This window comes from Schistocerca serialis, chromosome 9 (genome assembly GCF_023864345.2).
Source record: "Schistocerca serialis cubense isolate TAMUIC-IGC-003099 chromosome 9, iqSchSeri2.2, whole genome shotgun sequence".
NCBI lineage: Eukaryota > Metazoa > Arthropoda > Insecta > Orthoptera > Acrididae > Schistocerca > Schistocerca serialis.
Window position 1 is genome coordinate 58,449,900 of NC_064646.1, and position 25,400 is coordinate 58,475,299.

Below are 25,400 nucleotides of genomic sequence, written 5' to 3' on the forward strand. Positions count from 1 at the left end.
AGATATACAGAACCTCAAATACAGATCTTACAAGCGTGGCTCAGGTAATCGGCCGCAGCCTTACAACAGAAATCCTGACAATTCAGGGCAACCATGAAGAAAGACGACAGTCTGATTATCCCTAGTGTATGATAATTTGTTTATACATTGTTGATGTAGACAGATTAGTAGTTCCCTGTACCGATCACTGTACACACACACACACACACACACACACACACACACACACACACACACACACACACACACACATTATATATATATTTATTATTTTGTAATCTAACAGTACGTGAACTACCATCGAACTTCAGGATCATGATGTTTTGTATCCATTCTATATACCGAAAATTCTCATCTTTTGCTTGAAAACCATAATGAGAGATGTTGAGCTCAGAAATAGTGTACATTTTTAGTAAAATGCGTCGCAGACGTATGATGTGAACATTTCCACGCAAGGAAAAAAAAACGAGTAATAATGCGAAATTGTGCTGCGAAATGACGTTTCAATATTGTTATTTAGTTGTGTTACGTCTTTTACCAAACCTCTGCTCCGTTTCTAAGGAATTGTTAAGTATATAGAACGTAAATTCCAGTTTTCGCAGCTTTAAGGAGCCTACCGACAACTGTGGCCTCTGATGCACATAATGCTTCCGGTAAACTAACGTTTTTGTAATGCCACTATTCCGCATTGTGTGATGTTACTAATTTGTTAACATTGGTTCCGCGTGGTTCTGAATGCCTTTTGAAGTTTCAATGTTCTTCCTAGGTTCGCCCTATTGTTCAACCCTGATGGCAGTATAAACCCTCCAAGATATTGGAAAGGGTGTACCTGTAAAATCGTCCCATATTCCATGTTCAGTGGCAATTTTTTTGCTGTTATGGTGCACTTTTTCCAAGTAATGGGTTTCGCCATATCTGGTACTCCACCTTTGATGTTACTTTCTGCAGTTTTTCTATAGCGTATTTTGTTTACAAATATTAAAATTAGCATCCGTTTTCTTCCAGAATTTCCGAGGATTATTCCTTTTACTTTTTTCCATTATCTTTCAACCTGCTTGTTTTATTCAGCCCCTTGTCTCCCTCTACAAAGTATCTCACAGTTTCAACCAGTACTAAATTAACCACCCGACAGGTTAGTTATTTTATCAATTTATCTTTTTTAACATTATAAAGATGTCTTATGGACACACACACCGACCGAGGGGACCAGCCCGGCGGTGAAGAGAGTAGAACCAAAAAACAGGCTTAAGAATGAATGTCGTACCTAAGTGTTCGTGAGACACGAGGAACCGACGTTCTATGGTGGAGTACTAGTGAAAAGAACCACATCCGAGAAGCAGGACTGAAATATAAACTGATCGATATGGAACTGCAATACTCCTTGTGTTGCAATTTATCTTTATCTTTTTATATTGCTCCTAATTTCATGTCTGCAATTGTTTTATTCCGTTCGTATAGATTTTGCTCTCTAGACGTACACCACACAGACGGTAACACTTCAAAATTTCGCTCCATTCTTCTGTACAAAACTCTGTTTTATTCTCCCTACCACAGCGTCTTAGAGACGCGACACCTGAACCGGATTGCTCCACAACCGATATGATATCGTACACATTGTTACGTCTTATCACATGTGTGGACTACAGTGATAACTTATCACTGTGCTTCACATCCTTCTCACTTATTTAAACAGACCAGAAGATGTTCTACAACTGAACGACACCATTTGTCGTTGCGGCAAAAGTGTGGCTGACTAACGATGGACATTACATTAAGCTGATATTTTACCACAGAATCTGTTTCAGATATCCACCATGGGACTATAAATGGAGCAAATGACTAAAATAAGTTTGACAACAGTCGAATAAATTATTTCAGGTAATACGAGGTACGGTAACTGCATAAATTGAAAGATCATGGCTGTATTACACACATAAATAAAAGTAAGTGGTTGTGGACGGTAGGTGAGCTAGCTATACTGCCAAATGTTGAACACTGACGAGACACCTCAACAGGATGTCGAATTATGCTATCTAGGATTAGTACACATGAAGAAACATGCGAGAAACATACAGTAACAAGACATGAGTAAGGCAAAAAGGCTTTCTATAAAGAGAAATAGGTAACAACACCCAAAAAATTTAACTGTTTTGGACAGAAAAGGATTCGTGGGAAGATATGTTTGGAGCAGATGCCAATATGGTCGAGTACCGTTGACAAATAGAGAAATAACAGGATCGTATGGTTTTGGAGTATGGTTTTACAAACTTTGCTTGGATATGAGACACATTGATCGAATAAGCAACGTCGTCAATAAAAAGTAATGAAGAGGAAAGGTAAAATAGTTCTGCACGTCTGACATTCCTGAGATGTGTAATTGTAGAGAAAGTAGAAGGAAAGAATCTTAATAGATATGAGCAGATCGTCGGTGATATAAGATGCACTTTTTGTCATCTGTCTTTATCTGGTTTGATGCGGCCTCCTCTTCTGTACGAACCTCTTCATTCCAGAGTACCACTTGTGACCTACGTCCTCAGTTATTTGCTGAGATGTATACCAATCCCTGTTTTCCTGCGCGTGTGGAGGAGGTTCTGTCTGCAGCGACTACGTGCATTGGATGCACCCGGCTACAAATCTTGTCTCACGTCGGCACGAATCAGAGCTAGCTAGCACTTTGCAGAATGTTCCTAGAACCGGATGCGGTCCTCTGGTTGAAGACTTAACAGAGGCTCGAATGATTCTGTGACGATTTTGTATGATATCTCTAACTCAGTGGAGAGCCGTAATATCTACTGGTCACAAACAGGTTCGACCTCTGCTTCTCAGGTAGCGTAGAAAAGTGAATTAGTTGTCATAAGGTTGTTACAGCACTGCTTAATACGGCTGTAAATAGGAATGTAAAGAACGGTCGGAAGACATTTCTGCTTAACTAGAACGATAAGAAATAGTGTCAGTTTCCCTGAGTAGTCTCCAACATCGAAAATATTCAGCATCGATGGACAAAGGTCAAGAAGAGGAGGAGGAGGAGGAGGAGATTAGTGTTTAACGTCCCGTCGACAACGATGTCATCAGAGACTGAGCACAAGCTCCGGTTAGGGAAGGATGTGGAAGGAAATTGGTCGTGCCCTTTCAAAGGAACCATCCCAGCGTTTACCTGAAACGATTTAGGGAAATCACGGAAAACCTAAATCAGGATGGCCGGAGACGGGATTGAACCCTTTCCTCCCGAATGCGAGTCCAGTGTGCTAACCACTGCGCCAGCTCGCTCGGTCACAAAGGTCAAGAGTTGTACTATGTATGTTAGTTAATGTGCCGAACAAAGTTGTGAGGTATGGGAAGACCCATTGTGGTTCTACAGAGGTGTTACAAAGCTGCTACGAAAGAATAGAGAGCTTCACTGGTAATTCAAACTTTGCCAAAGCCTTACAGACAAGCAAGCATTGAAGGACGCCACAGTTAGCGTAAGGAGAGCCACGGGTAGAGTGGTAAAACTGCCACTGGATGCCGTAGATTACTGTAAGTTAGTGCTCACTACGGTAGTTCTCCTAGTAGCTTTGGTTAATTAAAGTGGTATCCGAGTTACCTGTACATTGGGTGTGTTGCATACCTATCGGTCGTTACCTGGCAACGATCGTTTTCTTCATGCATACGATCAGTGTCTTACTAGATTCCCCTAAAAATCGGAGGCGGTGAACCATTTAGAAATTGAGAGAGGATATTTAAATGGCTGGGTAACCTAAGGAACATTTTTGTTCTGCATAGTTATCCTTCAGTCTGAATAATGAACTATTTATAGCAACATTGAAATTGTGACCGTTTAATTCAGCTTTTATTCGACAATTGTTAATGTGCAACGTGAAACTCGCGGATGCTGTAGTAAAAGTAAAGAAAAGGTGAAAAAGCAAAATAAAAACTTTAAACAAAAAGTATTAAAAATCGCTTCAACACTTTGTCGACTGGGGTAAAGCATGTTTCTGTTATTCATGAACAACTTCCGCATTTATCGGCAAGAGGAAACTCCTGCCTTTGATCATGATGAACGTTCTAACAAGGGAACCTCACCATCGCACCCCCCTCAGATTTAGTTATAAGTTGGCACAGTGGATAGGCCTTGAAAAACTGAACACAGATCAATCGAGAAAACATGAAGAAGTTGTGTGGAACTATGAAAAAAATAAGCAAAATATACAAACTGTAGTCCATGGGGAAGATAGGCTACATCAAGGACTATCTCAGATCAGGTGTGATGTGGTACCGTGATCAGCCGCGGTACGAGACGTCCTTGGTTCAAGTCTCCCCTCGAGCGAAAATTTTGATTTTTTATTTTGACAAAATTATCAAAGTTGAGGCACTCACACATAATCAACTTCGCTCTCCAAAATTCTAGGACATGTTCAGATTTGCTTGGACATATGCAGGATTTGAGGGTCTACACACGGAAAAATTTGATAACTTTAAAAACATATGTTTCGACAGAGCACAGGGAAAACTGTGCGACTGTGAAACTGTTGCAGTTTATGTTTTCATCACTTTTTTGGGAGTGATTATCACATCCACAAGAACACCTAAATGGGGCAAAGTAGAGGAATCTTTTGACCCATTCGCCAAGTGTACAAGTTAGGTGGGTCGACAACATATTCCTGTCATGTGACGCACATGCCGTCACCAGTGTCGTATAGAATATATCAGACGTGTTTTCCTGTGGAGGAATCGGTTGACATATGACCTTGCGATCAAATGTTTTCGGTTCCCATTGGAGCGGCACTCCTTTGATCTACTAATCGCACGGTTTTGCGGTGAGGTCGCAAAACACAGACACTAAACTCATTACAGTTAACAGAGACGTCAATGAACGAAGGGACAGATCATAACTTTGCGAAAATAAAGGAAGTAAACTTTTCACTCGAGGGAAGACTTGAACCATGAACCTCTCATTCCGCAGCTGGTCACGCTAACCACGAGACCATGGCGCTCCTTAGCTCAAATACTCCTTAATGTTACCTACCTTGCGCATGAACTATTCAGTTTGTATATTTGGCTTATTTTTTTCATAGTTCCACACAACTTCTTCCTGTTTTCTCAATTGATCTGGGTTCAGTTTTTCAAGGCCTATCCACCGTACCAACTTATAACTAAATCTGAGGGGGGTGCGATGGGGAGGTTCCCTTGTAAGTACAAAACAACGTAAAAATAAATGCTTCGGTTACATAAAAGCGCTGAAGTTGCGTGATCAATTAATTTTTATCACTTATAAAATGCAATTTATATTCTTAAGGATATAAAATTCACAATGAACTGGCACTGGAAGTGTTGTGTGCAAAAGAAACACTCAAACGAAAACAAAAAGAAGCCGTCGGCTCCCCGTTTCTCTGTTATACCTTCATTTATGTTCCTTTCCCTACCAATGCTACCGGTGCTACCGATAGTCGTACCGTCTACTACTGAACCGTTGTTTTGGTAGAGCGGCACACTAGGCTCACGTGAAGCATTCAGCCTAATTCGAAAGTAAAATTCTATCCACCGACTTGACAGAGTCGTAAAAACATTAGATCTTTTGTTAAATCAGTGAACGAATGGGAACCATGTGTTTAGACACCGAAACAGGACGACAGAGAATGTCTAAACACTAAACTTTTTCCAAAACTGTTTCACTGCAGAAGATCGTACTGTGGTTCCTCTTCCAAGTCGTCGTACGAACGTCGAAACGGCAGACATCGAAGTGAGTGACCACAGGATAGAAAAGCAAACGAAAGCGCTCAACAGAGCAAAGGATATCAATACGGGTTTGCGAAGTTCATGCGAAAGAAGTCTTCTAGAAGTAGCGAGGGAGAAGCGTCCCTAGTACTGCAAAAAGGTGCAAGTCACTACCATTTCCTACAAGGCTCGTGGAACAAACTCACGAGACACCAGTCTGTAGAAGAATTTTGGAAGATGTTCTACGTTTGCTTATTAGGACATTTCTAGAAACCGAAAAACTATGTGGGAATCAGCATGGGTTCCAGAAACAAGTATCGCGCGAAACTGCTAGCAGTGTTCCCCCAGGAGACCTAGGAAGCCACCGATACCGGTGGCAAGGCTGATACCGTGTTCCTCGACTTCAGGAAGACGTTCGGAATAGTTCCACACGGCCGTCTAAGGAACAAAATAAGAGTGTACGGAATATCAGACCAGCTGTGTGAAGTTTCTGGCTAACAGAACACAACATGCCCTTCTTTTCGGAAGTAACTTCAGGCATACCCAATGGCTTGCTAGGGAATCATTACTTCATTTATATAATGACTTAACGGATGTTGAAAGCCACGTAATACTTTTGGCGGATGATTCTGTTATACAGGGCGTTTTCTTAAGAGGGTGCAAAAATGTAAAAGAACAGAGAATGCTCCACTGAACAATACGAGGCAGGGAACCTGGGGTCCGAGAACTCAGCTTAAGGACATATGGAAGTGAACTTTTCTATCGCTTTGTCTAGCATTACAATTTTCCGGCTTCTGTACATCTAACAACAGTATACGTTTACACGTACTGTGCTCTTCATTTACAAGTTAATTATTTCGTGCAAGGAAACAAGGACAGCCTTATTCCTAGGAAGTCATGATGCAGGTTCTGTTTATTTCTCCACAAGGCGGCTCTGTTGTGTTTACATTGTCCCATGTCGCGAGAGATCATGCGTACAACATGACTGTACCGCATCACTTCAGTGTGCATGTCTGCAACAATCTCAATTCTGAATCTCCTAGTCGCTGGATTGGACAGAGGACTTATTCCGTGGCCTGCGAGGTCACCTGACCCGAATCCACTTGATTAATTCCTATGGGGATATTTGAAGTCACTTGTGTACGAGACGCCAGTGGATATGGAGATGGAATTAGCTGCCAGAATAGCAGTTGCCTGTTACGTGATCCGAAACACGCAAGGGATATTTGTCACGGTGGGTCAAGATCTTGTTCGCCGGTCTCTTACCTGCAAAACTAACACTCACCCCAAATGTAAATTTTGTCTTTAACTGTTTGGGCTGGACGATGAGTTAGCCAGGACATTGTCTTTTGTACATATGCAGATTAACTGCATGTATAGATACATAGATACATGAATATGCAGATTAACTTTATGACAGTCTCTGGAAGGAGACACACACACACACACATGGAATACAGGGTGAACCACAACACCGACAAACTTTGGAAGGTTGTTCCGGGGTACCTTCTGAGAATTTTGCTTTCCGTTCGGTTTCTTGTTCCAGCTGGATTTGTATACGTATTGCACTGACAACTGCAGTGAAAATGTCGAATGTGTACGCTGTTTTTTTTTTCTGGAAACTAACTCTTGGTACTGTTTAGTGAGAACAGCCATTCCCTCTTTACTCTTGCCCCCTCAAGCTTGTGTTTCGCGTTTTGGCTATTGCATATTACAGGGTTCTCCACTGTCGCGAGGGCATTTTCTCAAAAACAAAAACTGCGGTAATAAGCCAAATAAAACATAAGTACGTTATTACCCTGTAACGAACTGCCGGAGACGGTGGGTCCCTTATACCAAAAATAATCAGTTGGTATCCCAGAACAAAGCGTTACAGTTTGTCCAGGGATCCTCATTAAACCTGTATACAGTACGCTTACGGAGTGATTTAAAGTAGAAAGCCGATATGGAACTAATCAGAGACAAGGCAGATGCCAGACAGATTCACTGGAAGATTCCTCAGGAAGTGCAGTCCGCCCAAAAAGAAGGCAGCTTACAAAAACCCCGTTCGACCAATACTTAAAAATTGCTCGTCGGTCTGAGAATACAAATGATACAAAGAAGAGTAGCACGTTTCGTTACAGGTTCATTTAGTAAGCATGGAAGCGTTACGGAGGTGCTCAGCCAACTACAGCAGCAGACGCTGGCATTCTGCGACACGGCATAGTCTACTGGTAACAATTCTAAGAGAGTACGTTTCTAGAAGAGTCAGTACAATGCTTTCCTACTTCCATCTTCAGACAAGACTATCAAGATAAAATTAGACAGAATGGAGCTGACACGGAGGCTTACCAAAGAGGGGCAGTTACGCTGATACGCGAAGTACCCTTCACCACACACCCTAAGGCGACATGTGGAGTATAGATTTAGATGTACACGTAGGGAATTGAAACTATGGATTACAGTAAGTCTGCTCTAAGGTACTTAAAATTTTGTCGCACGTTGTATGTAATAGTAATTGCGGAGTTGATGAATTAACCTTCTACAGATGAGCTCGACAGGTTTGTAACGCTTGCAGCAGACTGCTGAATCTGCATAGCGAGAAGCATTTTCTCGCAGACACTGTGCTTAGCAGGTTCGTAACGCTTGAGACCAAGAGAATGGGATGTTGCGCTGCACTGTGAGAATTTCTTCAACAACGTGAACAGTTGCATCTTGGGAGTTCTGTGTAGCGTGGATGCTTGTATTTCAGCTGTTGATAATTATTAGAGACCTCGAAAAAGATATGCTACCAACTTTACATGCATATTACGTGATGGAAGTAATTTTGAGTTTTATCTGGATAGTAAGGATAAAAAATTGTGGTAAACATTCTTAGAATTTCTGAGCATGTTTTTCAAACGTTAGAATTCTGTCAAGTTACTTATTCACAAGCATTTTTTAGATAATAAATCCTGCAGTATTTTATGGTAAGAGGAGTGTTGTCACTCTTGAGGCTGGTGGAGAGACTTGACTGTTGCACGACTGTGTCCTCTAGTCATACTACTAGGTAAAGTTAACAAGTTCGATAAACAGGCCAAAGGAAGGTTTTGAATTGACTGTCCCGCAGTTAACCTCTACAATGACTTTGTGGTGGTGGGGAGAGGGGTGGGGGGGGTCTTTTATTCAGTAACTGCATTATACACACTCAACGTAAGGTCGAAGAAGTACTGCCATCGGCTAGTTTTAATACCTTCAGATATTTATTCACTTCTTGATATGATTGTAGTAACTCCATGGATATTTCACAGGAGGGACTGTGACTCTTGTTACACCTAAAAAAATAAGCAGAGGCCACTGTCAGTTCGAAGCTGAAGAGCTAATGCCTTGTACAAAATCAAAGAGGACGTAAATGAGCAAAATGATTTTCAAATGTGGATACTGAACTAACAAGAAAGTACAAAACACGGCATGGACGAAAACAAATTCCTGCCATCTAAGCAGGAGGTCCCAGGTTCGAGTGCCGGTCGGGGGAGGGGGGGGGGGGCGCACGTTTTTCAACTGTCCCCGTTGGTACTTATCAATGCCTGCAAGGAGCTAAAGGTCTGGATTCATTATAATTTAATTCCTCGAACAGTGTTAGTCAATGGTTGAAACTGGCCAATTGTGTGTACGAAGAGGTAGACGTGTTACGGTACATAGTAGTAAGAGGACTGGAAATTAGAAAATTTTATTAAAACTCTTTCAACTTGCTACAAGCAACGTGTGGTCATGACAGAGGCACAGAAAGAGCCAGCAATTGGGTCAGGTCTCAGCACTTTACAACACCGCGTAGAGAGAGAGATCAAAAAATAGCACAGGACAAAATCAACGGAAAGTTGACATACATATTGGTTAGCTCTTAAGAGACATCGAAAGAAACTGTACCTATTTCATAAGAACCAGTATCAGAACCATACGCAGCATTTAAGAGCCTGTTAAGCGAATATAGCAGAGTAAGTACACACTGTCATTAGGAACTGACCATCACGTGATAGCCTCGCGTTATCGCCTCCAGCTCCCGAGGAGTTAATCCGTCGGATCGATGGCGTTCACAGTAATAGCGAATCAATGTCCTAAATACTCCAAAACAGTCTACGAACGAGCCGAAGGTGTACCTGAGGTGACCGTCTTCACCCGTTCGCCGCCTACCATTGCTGGCAGAGGAGCTGGCCGACTGCCGACACCACCACATCGCGGAGTGCTGAGAGCACCGAACCTCCGCGCGGAAACTGGCAGCTGGGCTTCGTGGAGTCGACGTTCCTGCTCAGCACTTAGACACCTATGGGTGCTGGAACCTACGTGGCCCGAAGGAAGTAGATCGACCAACCACACGACTTGCGACAACAACACATCGCGGATGGGTCATCAAGGGTCAACATAGAACTTTGAATGGGATAAAGCACACTCCAGCTCTTAATACGAGACCATTCGTGTTGGACCACAGCCGCGCCGGCAGCTCGCCGCGGCCTGAGGTCATTCCCCCTTCGCCTAGACTCGCAGACGAGGACACAGCAGCCGTCATCGGGAATCGAACACGCGGCTGAATGATGCGTCGACTATAAGGCCGGTGTGGAACAAGACGACTGTAAAAATGGTTAATAAATAACTGAACTTTGACAATGTTTTACTACAGTCAGAGACGCTTCATAGGTATCCATCTGCTATCCTGACTTCACGAAGAGGTGCGTCTCGTAGGCGCCTCTGTAGATGCAAGATACCAAGCTGCAGAGGCAGTCCATGTTTCAGCCAGTAGCCTAATGCTAATTTGTGAATAAAGAAAAAAGTAACTTTTCTGGACTTTCGTAAAGTATAAGAATTATGATGCTCAGCAGTTTCAAATTCTTAAACATTTTTCATATATCAGAAAAATACACGATACCAGTCCTCAAGAGCCGACATCACAGATAATAGTGATGTTGGACGCTCAGAATGGAGCGAGGTGGACGTCCAGTCTCACCCCAAAGGTGTTTAATTGGGTTCAGGTCAGAACTCTGGGCAGGTCAGGTAATTTTAAGAATGTCATTGTCACCAAAACGTTTGAGAGGATGCTTTGTCATGGTGATATAAAAAAGCGTTTTCTGAAGTGCGATACGGTAACACACCCTAACTTCGAAAATCACTCCGTACTCTACCACTACCTCCTCCTCACTTCATTGTCACCATTGCACGTGATGGCAGGTAACATTCTCCAGGCATTCGCTAAGCCTAAACCTTTCCACCGGATTGAAATACGGTATAGCGTGATTCAGAGCTCCAAATCACACTTTTCCCGGTCATAGTGTAACAAGCGACGTCGCTCTTTACACCAGCTCAAGCGTGATTTAGAAATGAGTACAGACGTGCGTGGCTTACGCGGAGCTACTCGACTGTCGTGCAACCTACTTAAGTCCCTATGAACAGCCTCTGCGCTAGCTGGACTGCTAGTGGCACTTGGAAATTCATAAGAGATTACTTCCGCGGTTTCATGCGTTTTATTCAATTTTTTTTTTTTTTTACAACCAACGTCTGCAATCCTCTATAGTTCCTGTTCGTCTGTACATCAGGTCAGCGTAGTCTGTTTAGCTGCGCTTATTCCTCCGCCTTCCACTTTACAATCACCACCAACAGTCGACTGGTAGGTTTTGAAGGGTTGAAATGTACCTACCGTATTTGTTAGTCAGGTGACATCCAATGACTCTAGCTGCGTTCAAAGTGACTGACCTCAGCTGACCGACCTGTTCTGCCTTTACTGCTTCCCTACTGACAACTCCATCTATTTGTACTGGCTTTGGAACGGCCTTGGCGCGATGGTAACGCCGGTTCCTGTCAGATCAAAGTGAAGCGCTGTCGGGCTGGGCTAGCACTTTGATGGGTGACCATCCGGTCTGCCGGGCGCTGTTGGCAAGCGGGGTGCACTCAGCCATTCTGAGATTAACAGAGTTACTTGACAGAAGTAGTGGCTCCAGTCTTAAACTGACATACGGTCGGGAGAGCGGTGTGCTGACCACATGTCACTTCATACCCGCATTCAGTGACGCCTGTGGTCTGAGGATGACACGGCGGCCGGTCGGTAACGTTTGGGCTTCATGGCCTGTTCGGGCCGAGTTAGTTTAGTTGCGCCTCTAGTGACATCTAGTGGCCAGGTGCGCACTACATAGAGGTATCCGGATACCGTCCGGCTATTGTGGCTCTATCAAACAATTTACCCTAAATTAAAGTTAGTGGGATACGCGAATAAGTTTCAGCTCCTGAAATTAACCTGCTCTATTGAAACTTTTTAATTTATCCAGTGCGGCTATACGAAGCAGTCAATGTGCCGCGCTATAAATGCTATACAGAAATTCTATTACAATATGCATGAAAGTCATGCAATGAAACATACTGCAAGGTTCATGTTGCATATTCGTCAGTATGTTCCATTACGGATAAGGAAAATTGAAGATTAGGGGCGTTAGAGAAGTTTGTCTATATGATAAACTTCATCTGCGAGCGAGCAGTATGTCCTGAAATTTGTGCCGTAACTCGCTAGCTTGCGAGATGAGCCAGAAAACTGACTCCTGAATAGTAATTTCGTATAGTGAAATGATCAGCATAAGAATTGTTTGTAGGCTGCTTCTCATACCATCTAGACACATGCCATGCTTGTTCTGCATATCAGTTCGATACATACAAATTACATGCAAGTTAAATATATCATGCAGAAGAATGGTTATAGATTGGTATTCAGATTAAGTATGTATGTATGGTTTAGGTTAGGTTAGTGTTGTTTTAACGTCCCGTCGACAACGAGGTCATTAGAGACGGAGCGCAAGCTCGGGTTAGTGAAGGATGGGGAAGGAAATCGGCCGTGCCCTTTCAAAGGAACCATCCCGGCATTTGCCTGAAACGATTTAGGGAAATCACGGAAAACCTAAATCAGGATGGCTGGAGACGGGATTGAACCGTCGTCCTCCCGAATGCGAGTCCAGTGTGCTAACCACTGTGCCACCTCGCTCGGTATGTATGTATGTATGTATGTATATGTATGTGTATGTATGTATGTATATGTATGTGTATGTATGTATATGTATGTGTATGTATGTATGTATGTATGTATGTATGTATGTATGTATGTATGTATATGTATGTATGTATGTATGTATGTATGTATGTATGTATGTATGTATGTATGTATGTATGTATGTATGTATGTATGTATGTATGTATGTATGTATGTATGTATGTATGTATGTATGTATATGTATGTATGTATGTATGTATGTATGTATGTATGTATGTATGTATGTATGTATGTATGTATGTGGACGAACGACAAATGAAAATTTGTACCAAGGCCAGGATTCGAACCAGGGTCTCTTTCTCACTAGGCAGATACGCTAACCGCTACACCACACTGACTGCACCGACTGCGCTAACACGCCTCCTTTCTCAATACAAATTCCCATTCATGTCTCAGCCCACCTGGTATTGCCCTAAGATCAAACGCATTGCACAGGTACTCCAACTGTACTGGAACACCACTTCGGCATCGAACTAAACAGGGATCCTGCTTCAGACCTAGGCGAAGGGGCTTTAATCAGATGAAGCTATACGGTTCAGAGGCCTTTTCAAGTCGAAAATATTTATGATTTATGTAAGCAGACTGAAGTGACGAAAATTTGTACCAAGGCTGGGATTCTAGTCCGGGTCTCCTCTTTATTAGGCACATGCGCTAACCACTACACCACTCAGGCACGGTGGCTTTGCACTACTGCACGGACTACCCTAGCACAATTCGTATTGCGGAGGGCGCCGTACTAGGGTAGAGGGTACAGTACTGTACAGCTCTGTGCCAGTGTGTTCATAGTCTCATTTGATTACGTACACATCTTTAATCTAACAAGGGAAACAGATTAGTTACCCGTTTCGGCCATTGTTTGCAGTATTATAGTACCTGCATATTTGGCTTGAATAACTGTTGCTCTACTTCCATGCGTCTCTGAATCGTTTTCCAGAAATCGAGGTTCAAAGTTTTATTAGCATGCTGTCTATACGAGAGCGCTAGTGGTCGAGTGACGTTAGCGCAACCGGCAATTGCACATTGCTGTTTCAGAAGCCGACAAAATTGTCATCTCTCCCTGGTAGTGTACTTGTTGACCGCTCCTGTATTCGCGGGACTGTTTTGAAATACGCGTAGTGTGCGTCAATCTCCATTTATGAATGCCCCTTCCGTTTAAATATTAATGAAGTGTATCTTCCTATATCATTACTTGTATTAAAAATCAAATGTGCGTGCCAGAAGCCAGCATTCGTAAATTGATCTGTTCAAGTCTGTACCGTGTCTTCTCATACTCCAGTGAGAGATACCACTACAAACGCTGTCGGCCTACCAACGACAACGAAGAATTTTGTGTGTAATAACTATATTTCAATAAATTTTTAATTGGGGAGGGGGGTCAGTGGAAGAAAAGGCGAACTTTTAATTTATTCAGAATTTGTCTGTCGTGGGTTCAGATGCACTACATGCCGGCAACTAGTAGTTCCGTTTGAACTGCTAGAAAGTATATACAGGCTACCTACAAAGTTTTGCCTTACAATATTTGTTTTGTTTGAGAACAGTGCCCTGCCAAAGTGTCAACATAGCAGTCACGAAATCTGTAATCGGGTAAAGCTATAGGTGTTTAGTAAAGAGGTTACTGACTGCAGTCGTCCCTTTTTTGATGAGAGGGATGTAAATCCTGATTACGCACCAGGAAATGTTGAAAAACCTATGTGTGGTGTAGCTTTATATTGGCGCTAGTCTAAATCCAAAAGGTTTGCACATAGCATTTGTGAAAATATGGAAGGAGTTCTTTAATGTTAGCAGTATACAAATTTGATCTACATCTGTACAGACAAGTCGTCCAACTTTTACCAAAAGTAAGGGTACAAGGTAGACGTCCTTCAAATTTTTTTTACACGGTACTCCAAAAAACATTAACTTGTGTAAATTTTTGAACAACAGATTCTTTGTTAAGATCTACCACAAGAAAGATCATGCTGTGCAGTTAAAGTAGGTGGTTTAGATTTCTTTCCTGCAGTCTATTTCAACTACGGTAGGAGGGAGTGTTAACCATCACACCGTTTCTCCCACACACAGGGCGTCTCCCGAATGTCGTCAGGAGCATTTTCTCTGATATTTCGACAGACATTTGCAATTTCGTTTTTGCAGAGAGTAATTGGGTTCAGCCCAAACAAATACAGCTCATTATGTCTTTCAGGCGACGACCAGTGTCGACGCAAAGCGCCGGTTTGTTTACCGTTTCAAACAAAGTTATTTTTAAAGCTAACTTTTGGTTTTCTCAGATTAAACTAGTGCGAATTTGATGTGACTTCTGAAGTTCTCCCCGGCGTATTTCTTCTTCTAATAATTTGCGGGTATGCAGCCGGATCCCGTCGACATTCTGCCACGATATTTCGGCCCAGAGACGTCCGGCCATCATCAGGTTAGTACACAACTACTGAAGAGCCCAGGTACATTTCACTTGCGCGAGATTCGGCATAAATACCGCGACTGCACCTGGGCTCTTCAGTAGTTGTGTACTCACCTGATGATGGCCGGACGTCTCTGGGCCGAAATATCGTGGCAGAATGTCGACGGGATCCGGCTGCATACCCGGAAATCATTAGAAGATAGTGCGAATTTGTTTTCTCAATACGTATCACCAGGGACAGTAAAAGTCTTAGGATACCCAGTGCTCCCGCAATGGCACCACCGCCCCGACCCGCACTGACTCATACCGCCTAGCACGCAGCGCTGCCGAATCGCTCCTGGTTTGCTGTTTGTTCTTCTGCTTTACTGTCCCTACTGATATATACAGATAATAGGATAGATTAATTAGCGAGCGTTGTTGCTAATGGGGACGTACAATTCGGATTGATTAATAATTTTGTTTGTAACGGGAAACAAACCGACGATTTCAGTTGACTCTGGTCGTCGCATCAAAGACGTGATGGGCAGTATTTGTTTGCGTTGGCTCTAGATACAGTCTGCGAAAACGAAAATGTAAATGTAAATATCCGCCGAGAAAAGATAAAATGCGCCTGACGGCTCTCAGGAGACACACCTGGTATATTCTCTCTCCTTACATATATTTTCAAACAAAATCGTATACACAGTTTGCTGTATTTTTTTCTTTCTCGCTGCCTGTTTTACAGATGAAGGGGAAAGTTGTATATACGGCTTATATGCTTGCGATTAGATTATTACTGTGGGATATGAATTGTCCATAACCTTGTACTCCTACTCATTCGCATATTAAAACTATGCGGCAAGCTGTCACTGATCGATCAGCTGAAAATCTCTCCTATTCCCTTTATACCAATGAACCCAGCCGATTTTCCCTTTGTTTTCAAGTGACTTTAATTCTCCAAGGTTTTGTTTGCAATGACGGTAATAGGCAAGGCTCTAGATCAGAGAAAGGGGTAAGAGGTAGATAGGGAAGGGGGAGGAAATTGACAGTGGGTTAGTGGATGGGGAGGGGGGGGGAAGAAGAATATGACCAGAAAGTTGGTGGGACACACACACACACGGGCACGGGGATGGACAGAGTTGGGAAGAGGTTATGCACAAAGACAAAAGGCTTGAGGGGCAAAGACTAAGGGGGGGGGGGGGGGGGGGCGACAGGGGAGATTGGCAGAGAGAGTAGCGGAAGAAGTTTAGGATGTATATCCCATTCTCATATATGTTTAGCAATTGCGAAGCAATGAGGGGTTCGCTAGTGTAATACACACGTGTAAGTGAATGCCTGTAATGTCTCAGTCACTGGTTCGTTTTACCTTGTAAAAAATCTATAAGAAACGTAGGATTGCGTACCCTTCCGTAGCCAGACCCAGTTGACAAAAGTTTCCTGTCGTACCGTGTAATAATGTAAAAAACTTTACTGGTGAAATCAACGTTCCAGGCACGGTTAGAAGTGAGACCCAGGAGGAGGCCATTGTAACCGTGGCCGAAAAGTTGGTTTTATCCAGATTTTTACAATATGACGAGATACAATAATCTCAGAAAACTTTAACAATAAACGTGTTCGAGGTATATATTTGTTTCGGCTCTCACGTTAAACATTGTGGGTCACGACTATTTTTATCTTGTTGCGTTTCTCTACAAACGTTAGTATATATTTACTTTTAGGAAGGAGCACAATCTACATCCACCGGAAGAAGTGTGGAAACCAGGTGACGTTGTCAATGAAGGTCAAGCGTCAAGCAAAGACATCTTAGATTTTTCATTACGAAAGTGAGGCAGAGAGGTAGTTGCTACCATTCTAGTGGTAGCAACAAAATATAATGGACGACAGTCTATGAACAAAACAAAAGTTGTTTATCACATACCTTCCATAAATCTTCACGGTTTAGAAAGTCTTCAAGAGAATAATGATGAAAAAAGTGAAAAATCCGATATTGCATTAATAGGGTTGTGATTACACCAGACAAAAGCTCAATTTCTTTCGGAGTTCTACACATGTAAGAAGTTTTGATCCTCTAGTATTCTGTTTTCTACTGCAAAGGCAATCTAACACGAAAGATCTGAAGCACTTCGTTATTGAGCCAGTCACTTTAAAAATTGTTATTTCGTGAATAATACTCTTTCTTCTTTCCTATGTTTAGCGACTTCTGTATACTAGTCTGATGTAAGATAGTAAAAAAAAAACCTATTTGTTCTCAAATCTTTTCTAGGTACGTTCTGATGAGACTGTATCAACCAACAATAGCGGGACAACATTACAAATAACTAGTACTTATTAGCAATCTTCTTACTCATGTGACAGGTTACATAGGTTAAAAGTAGTGCAACAATTCGTAGAAGCTACAAATAATTCCATTTTGATATACGATACGCAGATTTAATCAAAAATACAGCACGCAGTAACTAAAAGCTATGCTCTCTTGGGTTTTAGCACTTTCTTCCGCCGTCCTTTACAATTCACGCACGAATGTATTTATAATAATGTGTATTTTATCACGACTAATATCTCGACTAGACCTAGGCCAAGGCTACACACAATGACCTACTTTTGGTCTTTTCCATAAAAATATGATTCTCTGTTCGAGCTAAGTGTTTGGTGGAACATTAGAAAAAAAAATGCCTATACTCGAAAGCAACAGTCGTCTAGTGTGCCGAATTAAACTGCTCTCGTATGATCAACATGATCATTAAGGCCTGAACTTCGGTTTCTCGATAATTCTTTACATTATACCAGAGCAGCATTTGTCACATGCGTGTGTACTACAACCGTGTGAAAGATGAGCAAAACCGGTAACCCGTTGCCTGTATGCATTCCTTGTAAGCACGTTCAGGAAATGACACTGTAACGACAAGGAGGGAAATAGACTGGAGGCACACGCGTACAATACTGCCTGCAGGATGGACACCGAAAAAGCGTGGCAAACATTAACGATTGTACGGAGCGTAAATTGTCACAGGTAACACTCTACTGGGTGATAAACGTAGCCCTTGTGGGTACTTACCGCGGAGGCTGTTGGTCTGCTAATCTGGTGCTAGTTTGGAGGAGAGGCAACGACTGACGGCTCGACCGATAGTCGCTCCTATATCTCTGGCAGCCGAGTCACGTGCTCGCTCGCCAATCTGTCCCATTTGCTCTCGTCACGTCTTCGCTCTGGACTGCGCCGTGCTCCATACAACACACATCTGGGGTCCAGACAGGAGACCGCGAAAGAGCAATTCAGAAACTTAGCATTTAAAAACCCTTCTTCGCAGTAACATAGTACTACATTATCACCGAACGATCTCCTCGTTTTGTAATATTGCAGTAAGCATGATGTACTGTGCGCAGTAAACAGTAAAGGAAAAGGGAAGAGTAATTTGGACAAGGAATTAAATTTCTGGGAGAAGAAATAAAAAGTTTAAATCTAGTATAGGAAGAGCAAAAACGACAAGATACAGTCTTTTTATTTCATTGACGACTAGTTTCCAGTTACCAGAGGCGTAAAGTCAAAATTACAATTTGTACAATAAACAGTTGCAGAAATGAGTAGCCGGCCGGTGTGGCCATGTGGTTCTAGGCGCTTCAGTCTGGAGTCGAGCGACAGCTACGGTCGCAGGTTCGAATCCTGTCCTACCTCGGGCATGGATGTGTGTTATGTCCTTAGGTTAGTTTGGTTTAAGTAGTTCTAAGTTCTAGGCGACTGATGACCTCAGAAGTTAAGTCGCATAGTGCTCAGAGCCAGAAATGAGTGCCTATAGAGCATATTGTGCCAGGTTATATTTACCAAGACAGGCAACACATTTTTCCGTAATATCATGCGAAAGTTAAGGCTGTACATGCTCTTACGCCAAAGTCAAGTTTTTCTATGAACAATAGCAGGATAAACATACATCTAATGGTCGGTTTCCTACGCGGCCACAAAAAAACTCGGGTAGTGGGCGCCCTATCACGACGCAGGGAATTTCTTTGTTGCAGTTTGTAATCATTAAAAATAGAACAACTACTTGACTTGCACCACACTGCAGCTCCTTAACATTTTTCAGAGCAGCAGGACATTTAGAAGCAATAAACAGTCCGTCCGCCGGAGGTTCGAGTCCTCAATCGGGCACGTGTGTGTGTGTTGTCCTTAGCTTAAAGTTAGTATAAGTAGTGTGTAAGTCTAGTTTGGTCCCTTAGGAATTCACACACATTTGAACATTTTTGCAATAAATAGCAAACCACAGCGGCGCCACATGTGAGGCAGGCAAACAAAAGCCGTAGGCTGTAGCGACACATAACATCAACATCAACATTTTAAACCATAAAATAGTGTGGAAAGGAACCAAATCAGTAAGGCGTTAAAAATCATCATCACGTTTCGAATTAAATATCCTCGTAAACCATGAACAAACATAACAGAATGTACAACTATTACAACTTTTATTAAATTAACACTCCATCGCTACACACAAAAGTTAAGACGAAAGGTTGTATTTTACACTGTCCCTAGGTTGGATTAAATAGCTATGTTATATTGTCATGCACTATTATGGGTCCTAGTATTCGGTGTAACGTAAGACACAACCTAGCGTTTCAACTTCTGTTTGCATCATTGAAGTGACGATTTCTAAAAATAGTTTTTGTAGCTGCTAATTGATAGTACTGTTTTGTCTGTCTGGTACGTATATCGCGGTACAGTATCCTCTGTACCCTGTAATAGGCACTCAATTTCTGGAACTGTTTATTGGACAAATTGTAATTCTAACATTCCGTCTCATAAGATGATTGGAAAATAAGTTCAGGTAACCAGAAACTAGGCATCAATTAAATAAAAAAACTGTATCTTGCAGCTTTGGCTCTTCCTACAACAAACTGGTTAACACGACTTGCTACCCGTTATTAATTCAGTATGGTGGTAACCAGTAAAAGTAGAATATTTGCGAAAGCACTTTAATTCTGTCAGAGACGACCCAGGACTTAATTCAGTTGAACATTACGTATAGTATCTTAAAAAAAGAGGTCGAGTGATGCTCATCAACAAAACTAAGACAATTGGACATACTCGAATTTATTCAGGCGTTGCTGAGGCGAATTACATAGGAAATGGTACGCTAAAAACAGTAAATAGGTATTGTTTTTTAGGCATCAAAATGACTATGGTTGAAGTAGAAAAATCATAAATTGCAGACTGGCAACAGCAAGAAAAGAGTTTTTTTTAAAAATATGTATGTTTTAACATTTAATTATTACTTACTATAAGATAAACACCACCGAGCGTTTTTCTGTCTGTATGTGACGGCTAATCTCGGGAAGTGCTACAGGGATTTCGATACGGGTTTCACTAGTCGGTGGGCCGATTCACGAATAACGTCTGTGAGCATAATTTATTCCCGCTATGCGTGCGAAGCCGGGACGAGTCACTAGTATAAATTTAAGTATTAAGAGATCTTTTCTGATAGCATTTGTCGGCTGTAGAAATGAACCGTGGATGCTAACCGGTACAAATAAAAAGGGAACACACGCCTTTGAAATGTGTGGTAGATAATGAAAGTTACTAAATAGAATTCTGGGTAGGGGGGGGGGGATTTGGAAATTTGTGGTAAGGTCTTATGGGACCAAACTGCTGAGGTTATCGGTCCCTAAGCCTAAACACTACTTAATCTAACTTAAACTAACTCATCACGCTAACTCATCTGCTGTAGACGAGTTATGCCTGAAAATGAGCATACTGTCTGACAGATGTTTAGTAGATCAGTTGGAAAGACTTTAAGCCATCAGTAATTCGAATAAAGTTGCAGTTCGGTCAAAACAGTAACAGATTTCTATGGACTACTGTCTACATGTCGTGGGTTAGTTCCGAAGTTGTCTGAACTAAATCAGTTTATGTTCTCAAGTTTTCATGCTTCGATCGCTAAATGAACAGAGAGCAGTACACGAATTACCACCTAGGTTAAGAGCACAGTAAGGAAATGAAACCACCGTATCTCTCAACATTCGCCTGAACTGGTTTATGGAAATTATGCGCAATTTAAGCCGTTAATTATCGCACTGAGATTGGAACTCCAGTCCTTCCCTTAAGCGATTCGATTGCGGTTAGGCTTGGTAGCACCAGTCGTTCACAATGACAAATACCTACTAGCAATTTTCCTTTTTCACTCAGTTTTGAAGTACTGCCCACGTCATTACATACGAGGGGCAATCAGTAAGTAAAGAAACACATCCAGAATGAGATTTTCACTCTGCAGCGGTATTGTGCGCTGATATGAAACTTCCTGGCAGATTAAAATGGTGTGCCTGACCGAGACTCGAACTCGGGACCTTTGCCTTTCGCGGGTAAGTGCTCTACCATCTGAGCTATCCAAAGACGACTCACGCGCCGTCCTCACAGCCGTACTTCTGCCAGTACCTCGTCTCCTACCTTCCAAACCTTACAGAAGCTCTCCTGCGAACCTTGCACAACTAGCACTCTTGAAAGAAAGGATATTGCGGAGACATGGTTTAGCCACAGCCTGGGGGATGTTTCCAGAATGCGATTTTCAATCTGCAGCGGAGTGTGAGCTGATATGAAATTTCCTGGCAGATTAAAACTATGTGCCGGACCGAGACTCGAACTCGGGACCTTCCTTTCAGGAGTGCTAGTTCTGCTAGGTTCGCAGGAGAGCTTCTGTAAGGTTTGGAAGGTAGGGGACGAGGTACTGGCAGAAGTAAGGCTGTGAGGACGGGGCGTGAGTCGTGCTTGGGTAGGTCGGATGGTACAGCACTTGCCCGCGAAAGGCAAAGGTCCCGAGCCCGAGCCTCGGTCCGGCACACCATTTTAATCTGCCAGGAAGTTTCAAAGAAACACATGTTTTTCTGAAAGCAGGTCGGCTTTATCGGCCATCATTCACGTACTGCTTCCTTCATTGGGTCAAACAGACTGAAGTCAGAAGGTGCTAGATCCGTGCTGAAGGACGGATGAGAAAGAACAGTGCAGTGACGTTTTGTGAGCCCCTTTCGTGTGCGCGGACTTGTGTGAGGCCCTGCGTTGTCATGGGGAAGGAGAAATTCGTTTGCATTTTCGTGGCGATGAACACGCTGAAGTCGTTTCTTGAACTTCCTGAGGGCGGCATAATACACTTCAGAGTTGATTGTTGCACCACGAGCGAGGACATCGTTCCAGAACACTGTCGCCATGATTTTATCGGCTGAGGGTGCGGTTTGAACTTTTTCTTCGGTAGAGAGACATGGTGTGGCGCCAGTCAATGGGTTGCCATTTTGTTTCTGGTTCGAAGTGATGAACCCATGTTTCATCGCCCGTGACGACTATTCGACAAAAAATTGTGACGATCAGCCTCCAAACTCGCAAGCAGTTTCGCACAGATGGTCCTTCGTTGCTCTCTTTGCCTTCTGGTAGGCAGAGAGGAACCCCGTGGGCATACGGCTTTTAGTTTCTCAGTTGGTAAACGAGTGTGCAGCAGTGCCAACAGGGACGTCCAGTTGAGCAGCAAGGTTTGATTGTTATCACCTCGAATGAAACTGTCCGCAGGAGTGACAGTTGTGCGCGGCCGGCCGGCACACGGGATATCGATCAGGTTTGCGCGACTTTGTTGCGATGATGACAAACGCCTCGCCCAGCGACTCACCGTGCTTTTGTTCACTATCAGGTCTCAGTAGAAATTCTGCAAGTGCTTGATCATATACGTGATGCTCTGGTTTTCCACCAAAAGAAACTCAGTGTCAGCTCTATTTGGAACGCATGCCCGTTAGAAACACTGTTTTGAAAGCTATCTATAGCTCGGCCACCTATGGGAAATTCGTGAAACTATATGGGCTGAAGCTGGAATATTCCACCATGTCCCGCAACAGATCCCACCTTTTTGCGATCAAAACTGGTCGAGTTAAAAAAAATTGCGTTACTTATTGAACGTCCTTCGTATTATATAAATAAACGTTATTCTACATTTGATTACTTGAAAAACGTTGCAAATGACGTAAAGTTTCTAGAGGAGATAACGTAGCATGTCTCTACGAAGCTGCGAATTATAGAACATTGCTTCACATTAAGCCGTTACGTTCTGCCCACCAATTGCCAGCGTGCTGATTACGAATTCAGACTCCGCATTCAGACAATTGGTTTAAATTAATGTCCTTATGTATGCAAATATGGGCGGCGAGGGCATCAGGGCAGTGACGAAGCAAGATTGCTGAACGATAGACCGCACTGGTGCATCGAGCTGACCACATAGTGCAAAATCCTTTCATGTCAAAATGCAAGGCTACCTGACGTGAAAATCTATGCGGGATTGAGTGTGATGAACGTATCTTAAAATGGTAACTTTAAACTGATCACAGCGCTACAGTCTCTAATGACTTTGAACGATTTCATGTACAGTTACCACACATGGGGTTCAAATGGCTCTGAGCACTATGGGACTTAACATCTGAGGTCATCAGTCCCCTAGAACGTAGAACTACTTAAACCTAACTAACCTAAGGACATCACGCACATCCATGCCCGAGGCAGGATTCGAACCTGCGACCGTAGCGGTCACGCGGTTCCAGACTGAAGCGCCTAGAACCGCTCGGCCACCGCGGCAGGCATTTAATATTATTTCCTGATTTTTATGCAAAGTATTTTAAGTGTGATTTAAGGAAATGTTTGTTTGTGGGACCTCTTTCGAGTGGGACATCCTGTAGAAAGTACGATCATATGCGGTATCAGGTCAAGTTTGGATCGAGTAATTCTTGGCAGGAAGGACACGGCATGTTATTTTTGATGGAGAGTCATCGACAACTGTAGAGGTAACGTCAGGTGTGCTCCAGGGAAGTGTGTTGAAACTCTTGATGTTTATGTTGTACAGGGTTACTTTAAATGGTACACTCGGTTTCAGAGCTCTATACTTTCGATAGTATTGCATGTACAAATATGAATGATGTGTGAATAGAACCGCAAACTTACCAAGTTTACATTTGATACTGTAAAAATATTTTGTGAGTGCTCCTCTGGTCACACGATACACTTCCAAGCTGCAGCCAAGTTCGTTCCACACCTTCTGTAGGAACATCCGGTCAATGGCCATCATAGCAGCGTTGATGCGTTCTCTGATCTGTTCCAGAGTTCTTGGCAGTGGGAGTAAACGAAAACGATCCTTAACGTGCCCTCGAAGAAAAAGTCACAAGGCTTTAGGTCAGGCGAAATGGAGGGCCAACGGGAACAGAGCCGCTACGCCTAATCCAGCGATGCGTAAATTCGTCGTTTAGGCAGCGAAGAACATCGATGCTCCAATGAGTGAGGGCCCCGTCTTGTTGGAATTCGCTGAATCAGTGGTCATTTGTGGAAACAAGCACATCTGCAACATATCACGGTAAGAGATATGCTATTACTGCGCTACTGACCCTTCAGATAATATTAATAGTAACCTCAAACTTTTCGCAGATTATGTAGCTATTTATAATGAATAGTTGCCTGAAAGAATCCCAAGATGTATTCAGTCAGATCTCGATAAGGTAAGTACCATCACAGTCTTCTCACAGAAGCAAAATGGCTTATAAAGCTTCGTCTTCGACAATGGGTATAAAACGTTAACCTTTCGCGAATCTCATTTATGCGTCTATATTTAATGAGGATTTTCAGTGCCCTACGCTCTACATCGTGGCGATAAAGGTTTTCAGATAAACGGAAGGTTGTTCCGTTGCTGAATATCAGCTTGGAGGCGAAATGTTCAACCTCAGTTGCTTCGTGCACTGCGATCCAAAAGCTTCCGGTTTTAATTGTTGCAGGATCTGCAGACGATGCAGCCTGAAATGTAACCGCCCTCGCAAAATCTGCCTCATAGTTTGCTGCGATGTCCCGTCTGAACACACGTTCCACTTTTGTAACGGGTCTCCCATATTCCAACACACCAAAACTCTTTTCTGGCTTATTCGCCACTTTGTCAAGGCACTGCTCTCGGAACGCCATCTGGTGGGCACAACACAAACTCTGTAGCCGGCGGTTCTAGGCGCTGCAGTCTGGAACCACGTGACCGCTACGGTCGCAGGTTCGAATCCTGCCTCGGACATGGATGTGTGTGATGTCCATAGGTTAGTTAGGTTGAAGTAGTTCTAAGTTGTAGGGGACTAATGACCACAGATGTTAACTCCCATAGTGCTCAGAGCCACTTGAACCACCACAAACTCTGTAAGATAACGGTTCCGTTCAAGTCATATTTGTACATGTATTACTTTGGAAAAGACTGTACTTCGTAAACGAATGTGTCATTTGTAGTAGCCCTGCAGATTACTGACCTTACAGATAATATTAAT

At 42.8% G+C, this 25,400-nt stretch overlaps 1 protein-coding gene across 1 annotated transcript in view; it reads right to left on the bottom strand.

The window, feature by feature from the left end:
• LOC126418754 (alpha-tocopherol transfer protein-like) overlaps window positions 1-18,237 on the bottom strand; it is a 176,092-nt gene extending 157,855 nt beyond the window's left edge. Inside the window, exon 1 of the mRNA XM_050085679.1 lies at window positions 18,160-18,237. The gene's annotated coding sequence lies outside the window, so the exon portion shown is untranslated. The remainder of the gene's footprint in view (window positions 1-18,159) is intronic.
• Window positions 18,238-25,400: the final 7,163 nt, after the last annotated feature.